The following is a 20204-nucleotide window of genomic DNA, read 5'->3' on the forward strand; positions in this document are numbered from 1 at the left end:
ACACAGAAAAAGAGTGAAAATAATATCTAAAGACCCTGTTACTGAAGAATCTGCTTGTACTTCTTGTGAAGAAGAGGTTACTGCTCCCAGTAAAGTGATAACCCAAAGCCACTTGCAGAGCTCTGTGCATCTGGGACACGCTGAGAGGAGTTCTGTGCACTGTCACCCAAGTTTCTCAGATGCACTGCTTTCCTTCCCCCCATGTGCTTTGTGCTGCCTGTTAACAGTAGAAATAGTATCACACTTCAAGAAATAAAAAAAAATGACAACTTATGGCCAGCCTGCCTTTTCTCTAGGAGGATTTTTTAGCTTTGCAAATGTACGTATTATTTAATGCCTTAAGATGGAGTTCATTATTCAACTGGAAGAAAAAATGCTGTCAATAGAAGATCACCCTAAAGCCAACAAGCAGGACTTGAATTCAGTCAGAAATTTGAGTAGTTTATATATGATGGTGTGCATTGGCAAGAAGCTGTATTGTTACATTACTGAAGGTGAATTTGTGACTGGAAATACCCCCAGATGCAATTTCCTACTCAGCAGTAGATTTTAACAAGGACACAGCTTAGGTGACTGAGGAGGTCTTTTCCCAACTCTATAATCTGTGTTTCTAAAGGGGAAAAAATAAAAAAAAAAATCCTTTGTTCAATTAGGTGATAAATTAAGAAATGAGCACTAATGCCATCTTTAAAAGACTGTAAGCAAGGGATGGCTATGATATTAACCAACATATTAATGTGTTGTTCTGTATTTAAAAATTTTAATCTGAGTTTAATTGATAAAGATTCACTTCGTATTGGAATCAATGAAAAGGTTTGAGGGAGGAAAAAGTACAAAATGGAAGAATGGGGCTTTCTAATTTGTTGAGGTCAAGGTATTTTGTGACATAGCATTTTTCTAATTCCCATATAGTCAAATTCCCAAGAAGTCTGCTGCTGTTTAGATATATCTAAAACTTCCTGCATGAAAGACAAAGGTGTGGAGGCATCCTTCAGAAGGACTGAGCAATTTTTTTAATACTGATCAATAGGCAGGGTTAGTTTCTTCAGTAATCTTAAGATACCTAGAATGTAATGAATATCAAATAAAATGTGTAACCATAGGCCTCAGATGAGGCCTAATAAATCCCTGTAGCCTTGTTCGAAATAGGTTATAACACTTCCGTGTTTGTTTTTGAGTTTAACTTGCATCTCCTCATAATGTGACTGTAATCCCCCAAAGCCACAATGGTGTAAGAAATCTACCCTGAGTAGGGAGCAATATTTTGTCCTAATAATGCCAACAACTGTCTTCTAACATTTAACCATGTAACAAGGCTTAAAAAAAAAAAAAAGAGAAGCAGCGTGTACACAGACAACTGAAGTGTGACCATCAGGCAATCCATTAGATAGCCATAATGCACACAGCTGGAAGTTTTTTTTTGAGATGGCATTTGATATCATCATTGTTAGCCTTCATATAATGCAATATTTATTACAGTAAGGGAAGAAGGGAGTATTTTTAGCTGCATCTTGAGTAACTTATCTCCATGGCAACCCCTTACTTTCCTGCCCTGTTGCTGCTCTATAGAATGTTGTCACATTAATAATAAATGGAACACATCTAACACATTTGGCTGCTGCTTGGCTCCCAGCCACATATTTCTCTTGTTCCAGTTGAAGGGTTTGCAAAGCTTAGGGTCCATAAGCAAATTTCATTCATTTTGTTTCTTAGAGAAAATTGCCTTGGATTATATTAAAGCACTCAGGAGGTTTCATCAATGTATGCATTGTGTTTGTTGGGTTGTATTTTTTGTTTGTTTTTGTTTCTAGTTCCACTTGAAAATGCCAAGGAAATCCATGAACAAATACAATTAGAAAAGCTAGAAACCCAGCAGCTGTGGAGTAATTCTATTTGACTTACATTTGTATGGATAAGAAAACAGCATTTTTTAAAATTGCTTATGAGGAACCCCTGTGACATGTTTTTGAAGAACAATACTTTCATTAATGGTAACTTGAAGCAAGCAGCTCTCCAAGTGAGATCTTAGACTTGCTGATCATGTATGCATGTATACAAAAAAGCAGCTGCAAGCAGTCAATCCTCATTTTGTGGTCTTAATATAGGGATTTCAGATTTGGCAAATGCTTGTTATAAAGGTGAAAATAATAGACAAAAGAACGTTGGATTTCATCTGTAATTGGTCATGTTTTTTCCCCCATAGATTCTAGCACTAGTGAACAATACAATTGCAATGTGCTTTCAAGTTCACATACTAGGGCTTAAAATATTCCCTGCTTGGCATGAGAAACTGTTTGGAGCACGTTCCAATGGCACTGTACAAAAGTACTTAAATATTACATATTCATATCTAAACAACAGTCCCAATTTCTTTTGCCCAGTCTCCATCTCTTCTCAACCCTTATTTTGAAATCTGCATGAAAGAGGACAATTAGAGCTGTGTTTGTTGTATTACGTGATTATGTGATCTCTTTATACAGCCAACCTTCAGTTTCTTTAACACCTCAAATAGACACCTCCTTTAACACCTCATATGTGTGCCAATAGAAATAAGGACTCCATCATTATTCATGGAACACCTATTGCATTTTAGTTTGCGTAATGTTATGAATGATAAGTAGCTGGTCTTGGATCATGTATGCATTGATAAAATTTCCAGCTATCTCCCTCAAGTTCAAGACATGAACAATTTTTATTTTTTGTATGTTTGTTTATTCAGGATCTCAAAACAAACATTCTGCTGTAAGTTAAGAAAAGAGAAGAGCATCCCCAAAATTTACAGAACTGCATTTAACAATTATTAGTTTATTAGTTGGGAATGCCAGTCATAAACATGATGTTGCTACTCCCAGAATTTATAAATAAGGGAAAAGAATAGTTCTCAAGTTCTCAAACACTACTGAAGAACTGGAAGTTTCTAAAAGCCTGATCCAAAATACTTAATAGCAATCCCCAGGAGCAATATTACTGACCTCTGAGCTTTGAGTCAGTCTCTACTTCATGAGGTCAAAAGTCTGTAAAGTTTTTACTCCAGATGCTTTCTCTTTTTTTTTCCTTCCCTTCCTGTAAAATGTCTAAAAAAAACTAGAAGCCCTCATGCAGGGACATTTCTTTCTTTTTTCTTTTCTCTTTTTGTTTTTTTTTAAAATCTTAAACACATACAAGGAGTCAGTTTGCTCAGGGAAAGTAAATAGTATCTTTTTTTTTAAAGGGGGCATTAAACAGTTCTGAGTCTCAAATTCAGTAAATACTCTAGCATTAGTACTATTTGTATTTGGAGAATCCTGCTTGTAACACAATAATGGCGGTACTACCTTTAAGAGAAACATGCTGTGTGTATGTAGAACCCACTGCTTCTCAATCATAGTGGCCCTGTTTAGTAAAAAGCCCCACTCCTAGGACTTCAGACGTTCATGCTTATTTAATGTAGAACTGGAACTTGCTTGACATCTGCTGAAAGTCCAAAAGATGAATAAATCTGGAAAGAGACGATTTTCTCTCTATCGGAGCAAGTTGCTTTATAGGATAGGTGTGCTTCTGAACTTTAAATGAGGGGCTTTGGGCTGTGTAGTGTAGTGGATAAAATAGGTAAATAAAGTAGGCAAGTAGATAAGAAAGGTGAAGTCTTACAGGATGCTCATCTCTTGAGCAGCTGGAATTCAGACTTCTCAGTTGCTACATTTAGCATAGCAGAAAGTCATGTTATTAATTAGGGAAATTTTCTAAAGTGCTATGAATATGAAACTTTATATGTATAATTGCTATTAAGGTGATTACATGTTAATTCTTGGTTCATCTTGGCTTGAGAGAAATCTACAGTCAAAAAGTTCCTATAATTAATTTTTAAGGGATAGATTTCAAAATGAACTGATTCTTTCATCTAGGACTTAGTGAAGAAGAGAAAAAAGGAAGATTATTTCTGTTCTAAGCTTTGTGATACTTTCTGGGAAGACCAGGATTTTTTTTTTTTTTAAGGAAGCACTTGTAACTGAGGCATCATCTTTTAACAGTTTTGCACCTGACTTCAGTGCAGTGAGAGTCTGGCTGTATAAAACAGGAGGTCTGACCTCCACGTATGACTCTTGGTTACAGGCTGCATTTCCACCTCACTTCTAGTGCTCTCCTTCAGCCTACAGGCACTGTTATAATAGGTTTGAAAGTGGTTGCAGTGGCTGTCTACATTGTGGAGTTCACTGTTTGACTACACTGGATGAGGGCAAAAAGCACGTCTTATTTTGAATATTTTATTAAATATGTTATGCTTAGTTTATTAAACAATGTCTTCTCAGAGAACTCTAGATATTTGAAGAAATTCTTTTCATCTGTGACATTATGTATTTCCCTGATTTTTACTTGATTTTTTTTTCCCTCCCCTACGTGTCACTTAACTAAAAATGCTGACTGGAAGCCAGAACCTCAGCATCAGTACAGGAGCTTTAAAGCTGAGATTACTGCATTCTTTGTGCAAAAAAGGTCTCTTATTCTACATGTAATGCTGCAGATTTGGAAAAATGCCATGAATTCTTCCTATGCTACATGTGTTTCTATCCTTTCTTAGTCATTGGAGCACAGTACTGTACAGTAAACTAAATCCCAAAGACCGCCTTGAGCCTTTTGCTGTTTCCATGATTTAATTCTCTGTAGCTTACTGGCTCAGGTCCTATCTGAGAGCAAGATAGGAGTAAGCAACGTCTTTATTTTAACTGTTTCACTAAACACAATTTTCCTTTGTCTCAAGGGCACCGTTTTTACTCATTTTATTCTTGGAGTTACCTTTCATCAGGTATATAATGAGCTACTTTAGATTCAGAAAGAAGAGACAGCTCTGCCTGAAAAACAGTCATTAACTCAAAAATTTGGGGAGGGCTCCAAGCTTTCCGCGGTGTGATTTTTCCATTTTCCTGTGCTGTTTCCCTGTTCAAACCTGATCCCTGTAAAAAGGGGGGGGGGGGAGGGAAGGACAGTAAAAACTGAGCAAGTATGAGACATACATGCGTTCTTTGTGGTGAGATGATCGTACTCAAGCTTTTCACAATTGTATTTATTTTTCACTTTCTCATTTACTGTACACCTGTCCCATGCTGGCATGGTTCTTGGATGATTCTCACTTTCAAAGCCAGATTTGTTCTTACTAGCACATGATAAAAAAACATTTCCTGCTCTTAGTGAAATGCAGCTAAACAAAGATGCCAGATGGGGTGTACTTATCAGCTTTTTTAGAGTAATAATAATCTTTGCTCTAAATAAATAGCTTTAACAGACTATAATAATAACCTCTTGGCCAGCATACCCCAGGTAAGAAATAGAAGGTCCTCCAGTACTTCTGAACACTGAGATTTTTGATATCGATCTAGCTGAAGCTTGTAGCATAGTCGTTGGTATAACTGAAATAACAACATATGATGGGTATACATGCAGCTTCAGACAACTGCTTGCACGGGAGTGGTGTAGCAGCTTGTCATTAATAGGTGGGATTCCAGTCTGACTCATATAGGAGATCTGGTCCAGGCTGTGTGTTTTTTTTTTTTTAATTAAAAAATAAAAATAAAAATCAAGCTTTGCTGCTGTTTATATAGCAAGGGTTAGTTTTTTTTCCTATATAGCTTCTGTATATTTGTGTTAAATTGATCACTCCACTTTCTCTTGCTCCCTCTGCATACACTTATATACTTTAATATGTCTGTGTACATGTGTTTATATACATTACACTTCATAATATGTAAGCAGTGAGTTAATTCATGGTCAATCCATGTTTTAATGGAGAGTTAGTTCCATATAAATATGGATTTTGAATATTTTAAGATTTCCAGTATGTACTAGTACATCTAGACTTCTTAAAAGTAGCATGTCTGTTACGTGCACAACAACTTATACCTAAACATTTGACAGATGCAAGCATGCAGCCTTGGTAGATGAAACCGTGTGCATCTGGAATGTCCTACTGCTGAGAATAAGGAGCTATTGTGTCCTGTTGAATGTACAATCCTGAACCATCTAAGCTGCTTGTTTAAGGTATGATCTAGGGAAAGAATTTGGCTGGGCGATTAACTGCAAGGATGTGATTACAGCTTTTGTGAGAACATTTGTGTTATTAAAATGATACTTCTGCTTTTTCTGTGCTACTTGTAACTCTGCTTGATGGGATATTTGCATTCTATGTAATTCAAGCATAGTTACACAGACACAGAATGAGTGAACCAGTGTTTTCCTGTAACAGTTTAGCTAGACAATGTGACATAACTGAGTTGTAAATCAGACTTCAGCCTTAATTCATCCCAAATGTTCACTTCCTCAGTTGTTGCATGATTTCTTCTTTTCATTGTGGTTTGTAGAATATGTAGAAACAAACATAAGTAATATTTTGGGGAATATTTAACTGCTCTAAAGAAAACAAAAGAAATGAGTATACACTCATCTGAGCGCATACTGGTTCATTTAAATGTGCTCTGAACTTGCTGATTATCCTTTTCTTTGTCTTGAACTGTGTGACTGAGAGCAAGATCAAGCACTTGCTCAGATCTGTATTGCTTGCTTTCTTAGAGTTTGCTATTGCTATTGCCCTGTTTGCTATTGCAGAGACAGTCCTCAGGTGCTCTGCTAGGAATTTTCTCCCCTTTTGAGGCCTCTCTTTCAATCTCTTTCCCCTAGCAGACAATCAATTCCTAATTCATCACCATATCTTTTATGAAAAAATTGGTTCAGTCAAATTGGTAAATTATTAATTATTCAACCTTCCTTATAAGAACTATAAATCCTCAATGTATAAATACACTTGTCTTGGTAGTGGCATTGAAAAACGTCAGCCAATTCTATAGCTGTCTCTTCCAAACCTTGGCTTGCCCTCGCAAAAATCAGTGAGGTCTGTATTAGCTGTCCCACCCATCACAACAAAGCTGAATAAATCTGTCCCATGCTAATCTTTATTGAACTTTCCACTGTGAATGATTCTACATCGCGTGAATCCCTTCAATATCAGTGCGCGTAAATTGTGTCATCAAGGATATGGCAGTACAGAAGCAATTAAAAGAGCAAACAGAATAATTCAACAACTTAATTTGTGTTCTGAAAAGGCTACAAATGAAGCAACTATGACAAAATCAAGAACCTCTAAGAATTCAATGTTATTGATTACAATGTTATCACATATATATGTTGGGAAAGGTAAATCCTCACCTAAATACAGCACGTAGGGAAGAGGAATCTCGTTTGCTTTTGCTTAGTTCTTACATCATACATCTTTTTTTTTTTTCTGAATTCCACCACACATCCTTTTTATAAAGTTTTCTGATTGTGATTTGAATCTCATGGTCTCATATGAAGACACATTCATAGTCTCACGTGTGCTACACTGGGCAATATGCATGTTCCCTATGCCAGTCTTATTCACGTTCCATTTTCACATCCCTCAGGATGTTGAGCATGGCTACAGATGTCTCCAACTCCTTTGACAGACTGTTAAAAGGGAAGTACAGCTGTGGCTTATTGGTCAAGTATTCCAAGAAAGACTTTTGGCTGTTTTTCAGATGACACTGTATAATTATAACCACGTCAGTAAAAGGAGGTCAGATCTATCTTTCAGTCATGCTTTATTATGGTGGAAAGACTTTGGAATAATGCTCATGTGGACACAACACCCAATTACTGGTTATTGATCTGGCATCATTCCATGTCAAATCATAACTTGATTCTTTTGCACTGTGATCTGTCAACTGTGGCACTTCTATCCTTTTGTTAATATCCCTTTTGTTAGGAATTTGTAGAGTAAATATTTTGGTTACTCAGTAATGGGCATCCACAGATGTGCTTTGAGGAGGAAGGAGTATATTTTCTCAATTCCCAATGGGAGAATATCCATGAAGCATCATCTCCGCTTTTACCACTCCCAGAAATGGGATGCACACTTTAAGTGTAAAGTAGTATGTGCTCTCTTGGCATAGGCATGTTGGTAAACAGTAGAGGGTACAAACTTCTTCCCTATTTCATGTGAGGTTTATTGCAACTGATGTCTTATGGCCAAGGTTTTCAAAAGTATGTAGCGTTAGAGGAAGTAGCTTGGCAAAGCTTAGACTGCTCACCTCTACCAGTGAGTTAAGTTTTCCTAAAAAGAGTAACTTTTAAGGGATCTTACTTGTGACATTCCAAATGCAGCCAAAATACTTCAAAATGTCAGTATTCTCCATATGTTCAGGTGAATGTATTGTTAGCATAGTTACAACACTTCACTCTTCTGGAAATAGAAACCTGCATCAACTTTCCAGAAAACTCGGTGCTGAGAACTCCAAATGTAGTATTTAATTTCTTATGTGGGCTGTTTTATCATGTTATTCTGGAAGTAGTTCCATGGGTGGTGGGGTAGGAGTATGTGTGGATAGAAAGAGCTGAGTTTTTGTGGATCTATTTATAGTATTCATTAATTGATTTTATTCTAGTGGTTACCCTCCCATTAAAATCTATTTGAAGCTAGAGTGCTCTTGCCTATTAAGCTATTCGCCAAAGGTTTTAAATTACTTTGATAGTTTAAGGCAAAAACAATGAGATGCTAAGAAATGAGCATATTTTTATAAAATTTTACATTCATAATTTCTCAGCCTGTAATATTCTTTCTAGATTGGTTCAGAATCTCCACAAATCGTGAGTAGGAAAAGGCCATTGAAATCGGAACTAGCTCTTGCTATCGAGCTCAAGCAGTTTCTAGAATTCAAAATGCCATGTTTAGCTTGTGTCCTGCTCAGTGTGTAAGTTCATTATAGTTATGTACAGAGGACTGGAAAAAGGGTGTTCAGGTGAAGATGAACAAGTAATAACATTTTTTAACTTAAAAAATAAATTAGATATGCATGTGCCTTTCTGCATTAGAGCATGTGGGAACACAGAAATGATGGTGCCTTGCACTGTTCTCCACAAGTGCCCATGGTCCTGCTGCTGAGCTGTAGTACCGCACAGCCCTGCTTGTTGGCTGCTGGTGGGTGACCCAGAGCAGAATGGTGCAACATGAGCTGTGGAACTCTCTGTGCCTGAAGAAGCAGCCTTTGCCGATGGCACCCAGGTGATGCTGATAGTCTGCAGTGACACAACAGCTCTTGTCCCTTGTGTTGGTGATTCCTGGGCCTGGCTGGCAGCAGGTTAGCCTGGTGTTACAGGTGCTTTAGCTTTGATTTTTTTTGCCTTCTGCAGCAAAATTCCCATTCTGCTTTGCAGCTGCATTTGATTTGGAAAAGTATCTTCAATGTCCTTTAATGAAATACCTTTTTATGAAGATATCAGGGGAAAGTATAGTTATAAACACTTTTCATGACAATATAAATTCACACATTTTTCATGCTTCGTTGGACTGACTCTGCAAGATCAGCATAAAGCCATCTAGAAGACTATGTACCTTTAGCATACCGATAATATTCAACAACTAGATAATAACATTGGTGACATTTGCAAAGCCTCAGAGACTTAGGCCTTTTTTTGCATTGACATTAACAGAAATTAGACATCTCCACTTCTTAGGCAGTACTGGTCCAGCGACCTTTCTCTTCTTTCTCTTCTTTCTCAGAAGAGTACTTTTGCCTGCTCTTTGTGGCAGCTGTAAGAAAACAGCAAAATACTTGATTTTCTTGTCTCTTCTCATATTTGTCTTAAAATAGTTTTCCTTTTAAAATGCTTGTCAGAAAGTGTTGCTTTGTAGACTTATCTGATTGCTAAACATGTTGAGCATTTGAGCCTTGGTTTCTGATTAGAGCTGACCAGAGAAGTAGAAGCGTCAGATGGAAGTGACGAGGTGTCTGATGGTTATTTATCCCTGCCTTGCAAAAATGTATGTATCATATTCTGCTGCTCATGGAAGTCAGCAGAACTGGCCTCTGCAAACTCTCTTCCCTTTAATCTGGGAGTACTCCTATCCACTGCAAAAGGCTATTTATATTTCATTATTCACTACAAAGGTAGAAGATTGACAACTGTGCAGTACTATTTTGCCGTAATTGATCTTTTCAAAGCACTTTGGCTTTCTCTCAATATCTCAGCCATTTTTTTACTTTACTTTCCTATTGCAATAGGAATATTTTGTCTTTTTTTCTTAGAGAAGTGGGGATCGAGGTATCATGTTTTTAACCACAGATTGCCTTTATTCTGCATTTATTCTGATATTCAATGTAATACTAATGGAAGTACCCTTCTGGCAGGGTGAGCCACGTTATCAGTAAATGCGTAATTGACTTCTCTACTAAATCTGAGGGAACAAAAGGGACTTGGAGATCAAGAGCCCTGTGCCTATCTGTCAGTGCCTCAGCCTGTGATCGCTGCTTATGCTGCATAGCTCTTTGTGTAGCTTGCATTTGAGGGCTAGGTTGTAGCTTGGTCAACGTAAGTGGTAAATGACTGTGCAATTGTATCTCATGCTGTTAATCATCCTACCTGCATCTCTACTTAAAAAGGCAAGGAAAGGTACTCTGGTACTCAGCATTGTAGATGTACGCGAGTCTGTGAAAGAGAGGGAATGGGCAGAAAGAGGAGAGCGGTGAAAGTTCAGTACTTTGCAGCCAGCGAGGAAGGACCATGAAGGCAAGACTGAAACACTTGAGCTTTTTGTTCAGTCATTTCTACCAGGGGGAGGAGACGGATCAAGAAAGCATTGTATAAATACAGTGAATGCAATAGGATGTTCTCAACACACTGTTTTAAATAGGAAGATCTCAATTGTTTAGATATTTTAAGGATTTAAATTACTTGGCATTCAAAACATTAAATGATCTCTCATATTACGAATCAAAAGACAGAAGGGAAAAATACAACTTTTATATAATACTATTCATCATGACAAATGATCTGCATCAAGGAACATAACATCCTGGCAGAGCTTCAAGATTACCCAGAGGAGAAGCAATGGACAGGCTGTCGAGCCAAAGTAATTTCAGAAACAATTCCACACCTTATTTATCCCTAGCACGGTGCAGCAAAGCTATGAAACTACCTAGCACAGTCACTTTGTGCATTTGTTTAACCTACTGACCTTAACTCTCATCCTCCCCGAAAGTCCTGTGTTTCTTGGGGGATGTGAGGGGGATTTCTATGCAGCCATGTAAACAATAAGGTATAAAACCCTTTTCCTGTTAGAGATGACCTTGTTTGCAACTCTGGAGTTGCAAAGACAGTGCCCACCGTGCATGTGGCACCAGCGCATGGCTGCCACAACACCCTGCACCATCTCCCCCAGCATGCACAGAGATTTGCTGCGGTGACCAAGAAGTGTGAAGGAAGACAGAGATGTGCTGGAGGCCCTGGGCTCAGCTGGTGGTCAGTGTTACAGCAAACCAATGTGATTGATTATGTGAGACTTAACTGGTCCACAGTACATGATTATTTCATTTCAGAACAGAAATCCATTTAGTTCCTATTTTCATAACTCCAACCAAATGGTTAACTCCTTCCAGCTGCAGGCTCCAGCACGCCTGTCTCAAAATCTAGCCAAACTTATTCCAAGAACCTTTGCTTGATTGCTGTGTAGCTTTGGAAGGCAAAGATCTCTGTTCATATTAAGCATATGCATATACAAACCAGAGATTATACTGGATCTAAAAAAAAAAAAAATCTTGGCTTAAAACTAACAATGAAAACTATCTGTTTTCATGAAACCCTAATTTAATCCCCAGTAAGTGCTTCTTCTAATTTGATCAGAGAACTCATGATTTCATATATTAAATCCATTTACTCAGTATTCTTAGCACTAAATGATGTGACTTATCTGCAGGAGTACTGAAAACTAGAAATCTTGTTTATGTAAGTCAGTGTGGTATAGATGGAATCATCTACATAATTTATCCAAATTACATACATTTTACTCATCGGTAACAGGGTTTGGCATTATAGTGAGGGCCACAGAAGAAATCCTCATGTTCTTAAAAATGACTGCCTGTCCAGGCAGCAATCATGATATTCAAACACTAGTGCTGCGTTATGTAGCAGATGCCAAGACTGAGCCTGAAGTGTATTTACAGTTAACTCTTTTAGGGCACATGGACAAGGCAAAGCAACTGCTGTGTTAAAAACAAGACTGGAGTTAAATGGGAGAGTACTCTAAAGGTCATAGTGGGCAAGGGAAAGGTGTGTGTGACACCTTTTGTCACATACTACACGTGAGTTTGCTTTGTTTTGTACCTATTTTAACTTCTGTTTGAACAAAAGCCAGCTTTAGAAATTGGGCCTTTGAGTAGCTTCTAGCGTGCTTACTTCAAGAATGAAATTGCTAATTTCTCCTTAAAGCCCTGGCCAGGCTGGTGTCCTGTTGCAGCTCCATCTGTATTCATAGCGTATGCGAGGAGCCCTGGATCGCAGCCCCATGCTGCTCCAAACCTGTTCTGGTGCTGCAATGGTGGGCTGAAAGCTGCCTTCTGTTCCACTGGTACCCCCTGTTCTCATGAAGTCTGCAACATATTAGAGGTCTTCAGTTGTCAAGTAGTCCTTGGGAGATTTAATTACAAATGTGTCAAATCCATCACATAATTGCATAAGTTGTTTAAGAATCCCTAGTGCTGGAAGCAGTCCTCTCACAGTGGTTCACTCTTCGTGTGTTAAATGTTTAATGCGTTCAGTTTCCTGCAACTGAATTGTTACTATATTTTTATGTGGAAACAGACTGGATTACTACCGTTGAACTGTGTTAGAGTTGCTGCAAAGAGAGACTTCCCTTCTGTTTTCTTTTCTTCACTAAGTTAACCAACTAACAACCAAGTACTTCCAGAATTACCTCAGACACCAGGAACAGTGACAGCAGTTGGAGAACTCCTCTCTCGGTTGTCTTCAGTTGTTTCAGAGTGTAGTGTCCAAAACCACACAAAATACTTCAGATGAGGCCTTATCAATTTCTGCCTGAGTCCCGTAGGCTAGGCATGGACTGCTTCCCTCTTCACGGTGCTGACAGTTCGTGCTCAGTTTGAGATCTCAGCTGGATCCCTTTCTGCGTTACTTGCTTGGTTGTTTTCGAGTATGTGGTTTTGTAGGTGATTGTTCCTGTCACTTATCTGTACTGAGATGCAGCTTTCTGCTTTCTTTGAAGTCTTTTTGTATTCCAGCTCAATTGGGAATCCCCCTGCTTGGCATCAACTGTCAAGTAAGCAAACCTTGTGCTAGTTGTGTATGCGTAAGTATTTTCTATCTCCGTTCTTTGGCATTTTTAAATGTGGCAAAACCTGGAAAATATTTAACCTTCACTGGGAACGTAGGTTGGCCAATGACGTTTCCATAGATTGAGAATACGGTTTGACAAAAACAAGCTTTCTGCACAGGGCATGATTCTAACCAACCTCTTCTTTTCTGTAGGAGAGGTATTTGGGAGGTTATTTTTCTAGGTAAACTATTTATTGCTTTTATTTCTAGCAAATCTGAGGTCATTCATAACTCTTAACTCCTATTACTTGACACTCAGATCCAATCAATTAATTTTAATTTTAATATAACAATAAGCATAATGCCTTTCAGGGAACCACTAAATTTTAAGACAGACTTGATATTTTAAATCTGGGAGATAACATAGGCTTTGTATTTGTATTTCAAATGGCATTCTGTCATGGGTATCTTTTAAAGTTCACGTGATGATTAAAGCTAACTTACTTTTCATGTGAAATATGAAGCTTCTTGAGCTTATTTATTTCACTGAAACTTCATTTCCCTCAGCTCATGGACTTCCAAAGAGGCCCTGTGAAGCCTCAGTTTTGTCCAGCTGGCACTGATTTGAAGCTGTGGTGTGATTATAATGATGATGTTTCAATTTTGCTTCATGATAATGGGCCTGCTTGAACATGGAGTTCTTAAGGGGCAAGCCCACATGACTGAAAACCAGAACTGGTTGACCTAGCTGTTAATGTAAGTGGGTCTCAGAAATTATGCAGTTCTTGTAAAAGTTTTATGGAAAGAACACAAGTCTCTTATTGTAGTAGTGAAAACAGTAAAGCTAGCTATCTCTCAGAGTACTTTTAATTAAAGATGAATCTGGATTTTCTTCTGGAATTTGATTTTTAAAAAGTAGCAATGTAATCTTAGTCAACTGATGTTTTCAGTGAGTCTGTGTACCAGCCTACAGAGCCAGCTAAGTTAGAATAGTTTGTATAATAATTTATTTGCTTATACTTTACAGCAAGATCACAGTATAGCTGACATTTATTTATTTTAGAATTTTCAAAAGCCAAGTATTTATTTCTGATCTTGAACAGAACAACCCTTTTCCTTCCTGACAGGAGAATCTACAGGGAAATATAAAGAAGCGTCTAGGCATCATCTACCACTGATTTAACACTTCTTACTTAAGCAGTAGCCTGAATATTTTATCAATTTCAGGATCCAAAAGCATTAAATTTTTCCTTTTAAACTTTAATTGCCAGCTCTAAACTGTGCAATAAAGGACTTTTTTTTCCCATCTTAGGCTCTTTCTTCATAGTGACCCTAGGTTTTAGTGTTTCCTCTTGCTTTTCCTAGAAGAAACCCAAACAGGAGCTCTGCTTTCTTGCAACACTTTCTCCTCTTTGGTGGGGAGGTGTCATAGGGAAGGAGGTCCTGGCTCACCCAGCGGCCTGCCTTCCCACTTGCAGGTGACAACACAGCCCTTGAAGCGTGCTGTGCAGTGTGGGCAAGCAGGTACCAAACCCTCTAATGACTTGGCCCAGGTTAGTGCAGAGAATGTATCTAATCCCAGGTTATCCTAGATGCTTGCTTGTGCCTTACGAGCAGAAATGCCCTTTCTCTGCTTGCCGGCTACTGATATAAATGGTGTGCTGCAGGGAAGGGAATGTATTGTAATTTCAACACACAATCAGCACAGAGAAACTTAGTAAACAAAAGAACATTGCTGGTGGCAGTCAAGAGAGGAGGCAAGAGGAAAGCCTCATTAAGTCTGACTGTTATGGCACACAGTGATAATGGTCCTGTATATCAGATAATGAGTTACTTAGTGTCTCCAGTACACATTAGATATATTATGTAAGTACATTATTTCTTATCAAAAGAACAGCTATCATTAACAGCCAGTGAAATAGTTGCATAAATCTTCATGCTGAAGAGAGGAAAAAAAGTTAGTAACATTAAAATAATGCAATTACATCCCAAAGCGAGTCATAATTACTACTGCCAAATGTATGACCTTCACAACACAAAACTTTCAGAGAACTGTATCTTCTTTCCATGGTTTTGCAGCTAATCACAACGTAAAATTATGGTAACACTTAGTGACTTGAATTTAATTCATGCTAATACAGAGCTTGCAGGATGCGACAAAACTGAAATCATTTCTTAATAACATTTTAGGTTTTAAGTTAGAAAATAAAGTGGTAGGAACAAGTCTATTTACAATCATCCTCCAGTTGTATACCTGAGTTCATCAAGTGAAGAAAGAAGGCATGTGGTTTGTCTTTCTGTCCTGCTTTCACAACTAGCTAAGAATTCTTGCTTTTGAAGGCTTATCTTAATTTTATTTACTTCACAGTCTGGTACTGAGCCTAGGTCCCTGTGCTTGATCTTCTCTTCAGTCTGCTCTCTTTGAAGTCCCATGTATGTGAATTTTGTCTGTATGAGAAGAAGGAGCTGGCTTGAGCCGTTTGTACTCTTTTGCCTATAGGGTGGGGTGGGAGCTGGGCATCCTTGCCCAAGTTTTCTGCCCACAGGCCCACCTTAGTGCCAGCCACCAGATGATCAGAAGAGGTGCTGGAGAACTGGGTGGTCTGAGAAATGATGTGTTGTGGCTGTGCTGGAAGACCTGTCCCTGCCAACGGGAGGTGCAGTTTGCTCTGCCCTTTACTTGCAGCAGACAGCATCCTCCCCAGCCTGCTGCACTGGTGGGGGTCAAGGGGAAGGAAGGACTGCTGGCTTCAAAAACTTGATCCTTGGGCCTTTTCCTTCCTACATCATCTTTCCAGAACCCTGCAGTCTCCCACATTTGCCTCTCAGCCTACCAAAGGCAATCCCCCCAGTCTTTTGAAACAGCAGCAAATTAACGCTCTTTTTGAAGCTTGCAGACAAGCTAATATATATTTTATGTTCTGTGTACATACATGCACTCAAATATCTTTCAAAGTTTAAAGGAGACCATTTGAATTAAAGAGAAATGAAAATCTGTGCAGATCAAAAGAAACATTAAACTTTTGTTTCTGGTTTTAAGGGAGAATTTTTAAAGAAATATCAAACCTTTCAAGGTCTTATTAAAGTAGTTTTGAAACTGCTGGCAGCTTATCTGTAAAGTCCAGCCCTATGAATTGAATATAAAAGTCACTTACTACTCTCAGATTATCTTGTCATCTCTTTGAAGATGCTGCTATTGTAATGAAACAATGGTTTACAAATAACTTATCTACAATGTGTTGTCAACATTTTCCTTTTTCACATTTGCTTGTGCACGATCATTTAAATCTGAAAGTGCTGATGAACGTATTTCTCAAACTATTGTAATCACATTGTATGGCTGCAGTTATAATTATTCATTTATCAGCCATACTTCCACTAATCACGTTATGTGGTGAGACGAATTGCGCTACAGCAAAGCCATCTCATCTTGATGGCTAGTGAGGAGGGCAGGCATGTTGAAAAATCTGTGCGTTGTGCTTAGCTCTTGATATGAAGTCACCAGATGGATCTTCAAGGACTTTTCCACTTATTAGCCACCAGTGGCCCTGTTGGTTGAACAGGCTTTACTGACACCTTCACTGGGCAGCTTTTCTCTTCTGCATGCTTGGTGAAACTTATTCCTTTTATCAAGCTTAATAATAATAAAAGTACCTGTGAACAATTCAGGAAACACTATTCCAGAACTGCCATACAAAGCACTGATCAGATTAACATTATTGTTTTTCTTTATTTAAAAAAAAAGTTCCCTAGGCCATGGGCAAAGAAAACCTTTAAGGAAGCATTGGGAAAAGAAACCCAAGTGAAGGGTGGAAATAAAGTTAGTGTGAGTCTTGAATAAAAGTTTTGTAGAAGATGATTGCTTCCTCTTTAAAAACATCTTTACTGCTCTACTTCTGTGTACACAGTCCTGGCAGAAAAGGCTCCAAGTTCCTAGGCAGCATCACAGTAATAACACCAATAAACTCCTAAGCATGCATGTTAATCCCCAATACTACCGCACTTACCCAACTGCCCATGCACATTACGCAAAGGCATCAATTGACCAAAAAAAAATTATTTTTTTAATTTTCATTAATGTCACAGTTGCCAGCCTGCTGCACCCTGTGTTGTTGTATTCCTTGAGTTATGCAGCAAGCTTTAATCTTTGCTTTGTCTCCTGGCTTCATTAGCTTCGTGGGAGGGGGAGAAAATAGCATTCTGTTTTTGAAAAGACTTCTTAGAACCCATGCTCTTTGGGTAGTGAAACACTCTTCTGTAAGATATTCACTGAGGAGGAATTTCTATGTTGGCAGAGTTGCAGAAACTAATGCCTGCTTTTGCTATAGCTCTTTGCATAAATAGTGTTTCGGTTGTATGTATTTTATTTTTGTATGTATGAAGGAATATATGGATCAGAACGTGTTCCTAATTTTGATGTCAAGTTGAATTCATTAGTTTCTGAGAATTGTAAACAAATCCCTCGTGCAGATTTTTGGACCAAACATAAACTTCCATTTATTTCTGAATTCTCGCTTGGTTGTGTAAAAATCTGCTCAGTCTTCATGTAGCAAGTTCCTAATTTTAATCTAGATTGTAGTCTGTAGCAATCTATCACTGGATGGTTAAGGCAAGGATGTTATTCTAGAAGTAATCAAGCCTTGTGCATCTATGGCAAGGAAGGGGAAGCGCATTCTGCCTGCTTTAAGCTGCTTCAGGTATTGAATTTTGTTGCCATTCAGAAGACAGACCTTAAGAATTTAACTTCCCCCTATAATCAATGGAAACTGATGGTCCTCTCTGGGAGGAGGATGGCATGAGACAACCTGTTGTGATGGCAGATGCTTCAATTTGGACCTTTCAAGATCATGCTCGGGGCTGTTGTACAGTGTAATGTAGCCCTCTGGGCAGAGCTGCTACTCCCCGGGGTTGATCCACCTTATGCATGGGCTGTTTAAATGGGACTTGAGACAAACACTGTCATGTATCCTTTCAGAAGTTTAAATGTTGTTTGAAATGAATATGAGACTTTCTCATGAGTTTGTGACATTTAGGTTTCTAATATATTAAGAACCAGTTTGAACGTTTTGGAAACAATGGAAAATAGAAAAGGAAGCTGAGCATTTCCTAACTGTTATCAGCAGAGCCTGTGACTGACCTTAAAACTCAGTCTTTGCTATTGGACTGCTACCTCCTGAATATGTGAGGAGATGCAGAAAACTTTCCTGTGCTAAAAAGGAGCCTAGCAGAAAGAATAAGAATTCTTTCACATCTTAAACTGCAGAAAAGAAACACAGCTGTAAGGGAAAATCGATAATAAAGCCATAAAGTAACACATACTGCAAGGGGACAGTATAAGCTCCTGAGGATCCACGGCAGGGGGAGAGGGGGAAATAATAATAAAGCATTTACAACCATCTTAGACTGAGAGAGACCAAAAGAAAAGACTGGATTCTTTGCTCTCATCCTGGCATAAAGCTGAGGAACTTAGGATGCTGGAGGTAATGGAACTCTCCTTTTTCTCCTGGATAATATAGTAATCATTTTAGCATTCCTGTGGTTGGAAATGTTCTTCTACTTCCAAGGGATTTCCCTGCTCCTATTTAAAACAAAAAGAAACAAGCCATAAAACTTGTATCTTCTCTGAACTTAGTGTTTTTCTTTTTTTTCTTGGCTTGATAATCAGTATCTGAAATTTTAATTAAAGCTAAATTGCACTTGCTGTTAACATCAAAGATCAATACTCTGCTATAGAAAATGTGTCCTTTTTCATACTCTTTCCGTATGGTATCATCCTATGGGGGAGTCTGATCAATATCTAGATGTTCTCTTTTTGTACCTTATGCTAGAAGATGCTAATCAGTAGGATTTTGCATGTGCTTGAATAAAAAAAGTGTTCACCAGCCTTTTTTAATCCAGTTTGTATGCTATACAGTATTTCTAGGCTTAGTGGAATGGAGTTTGATGCCATTTACATGCAAACAAAGCTTCATTATTCAATGTAAATTGGTAGTTGTGTTGGAATTGGTGGAGGTGATGTGGATGCTGGGGTCACTGTGGCAGCTGCTGAGGCTCTGTGTTTGGAGCCCAGCAGGAGGGACCATCGAGCTGACTTTGTGATATGGCTGGGATGAAATTAGTGCTGATAAGCAAAGACTTAAATTAGCTCACACAGAGCCAGTGCTGATAACTCTAGTGTCAGCACTGGGAACGTTGCTGTGCTATCTCTGCACCACCCTTCCTGGTGGCTGCCCTCAGAGAGGGCTTGCTTGTTTATGCCAGAACTGTTTTGGTTCAGTGCACTCATCCTGTGTTATGACTGTGCTAGTGGATCAAACTCCAGAGCGCTGCAGGATGCAGAACACAGATGGGAAGCAGGCACCTGCCAGCAGGACTCACAGACTCAGGACACCCGGTAGAGAACAGATGCCATGAGAAATAGAGCACAACTTCCAGGGGTTGGATCCATCCATTTCAAACACCACCACCTCTCTGAACTGACTTCATCGTTGGATAATGTACTGAGTGAGGAACACAGCTGAAGTTGCACCAATGTTCTTGAAGGCTTCTTCCTGATGTCAAATTTTTTCAGAGGGATATTGAGATTAACTCAGTCCTATACCTCTGCAGTACAGGTGTTCCTGAGAACAACAACGTGGATGTGGGTTTTGCTTCTGTGCAATACTGTAAACCTGCATGGAAAATACAGTGAGAAAGCAGCTCCACACTGCGTTCCCCAGTAGCAGCTGCTCAGAATGCCTTGGAGGTGGACACCATATCAGCAGACAGCTTAATTTAAAAAGAAAAAGGAAAGGGGAAAAAAAGAGCTATGACAGCTGACTTCATATCTTCTGGGCTAATGCAGAATGAAGAACAAAGATGACTGATAAAAGGAGTAAAGATGAAGCCTAACAAAAACATATTCAGGTGTGGGCAGCAGGCAGTGATCTCTGTGTCAAAAGAATCCGCAAACCTTCAATTCCTATAGCTGACACTGTGATGAAGCCTTGATAGAGTTGGCGAGTTTGAGAAATGGTCTGGGAAGAAGCGGGGAGATCAGGAGGAGTCCTCGGAACTCAGGGGAGGCCTGAGTGAAGTTATAAAGTCCTCAGTATTATCACAGCTGGCTAATA

The sequence above is a fragment of the Cygnus atratus genome, chromosome 6 (genome assembly GCF_013377495.2).
Source record: "Cygnus atratus isolate AKBS03 ecotype Queensland, Australia chromosome 6, CAtr_DNAZoo_HiC_assembly, whole genome shotgun sequence".
NCBI lineage: Eukaryota > Metazoa > Chordata > Aves > Anseriformes > Anatidae > Cygnus > Cygnus atratus.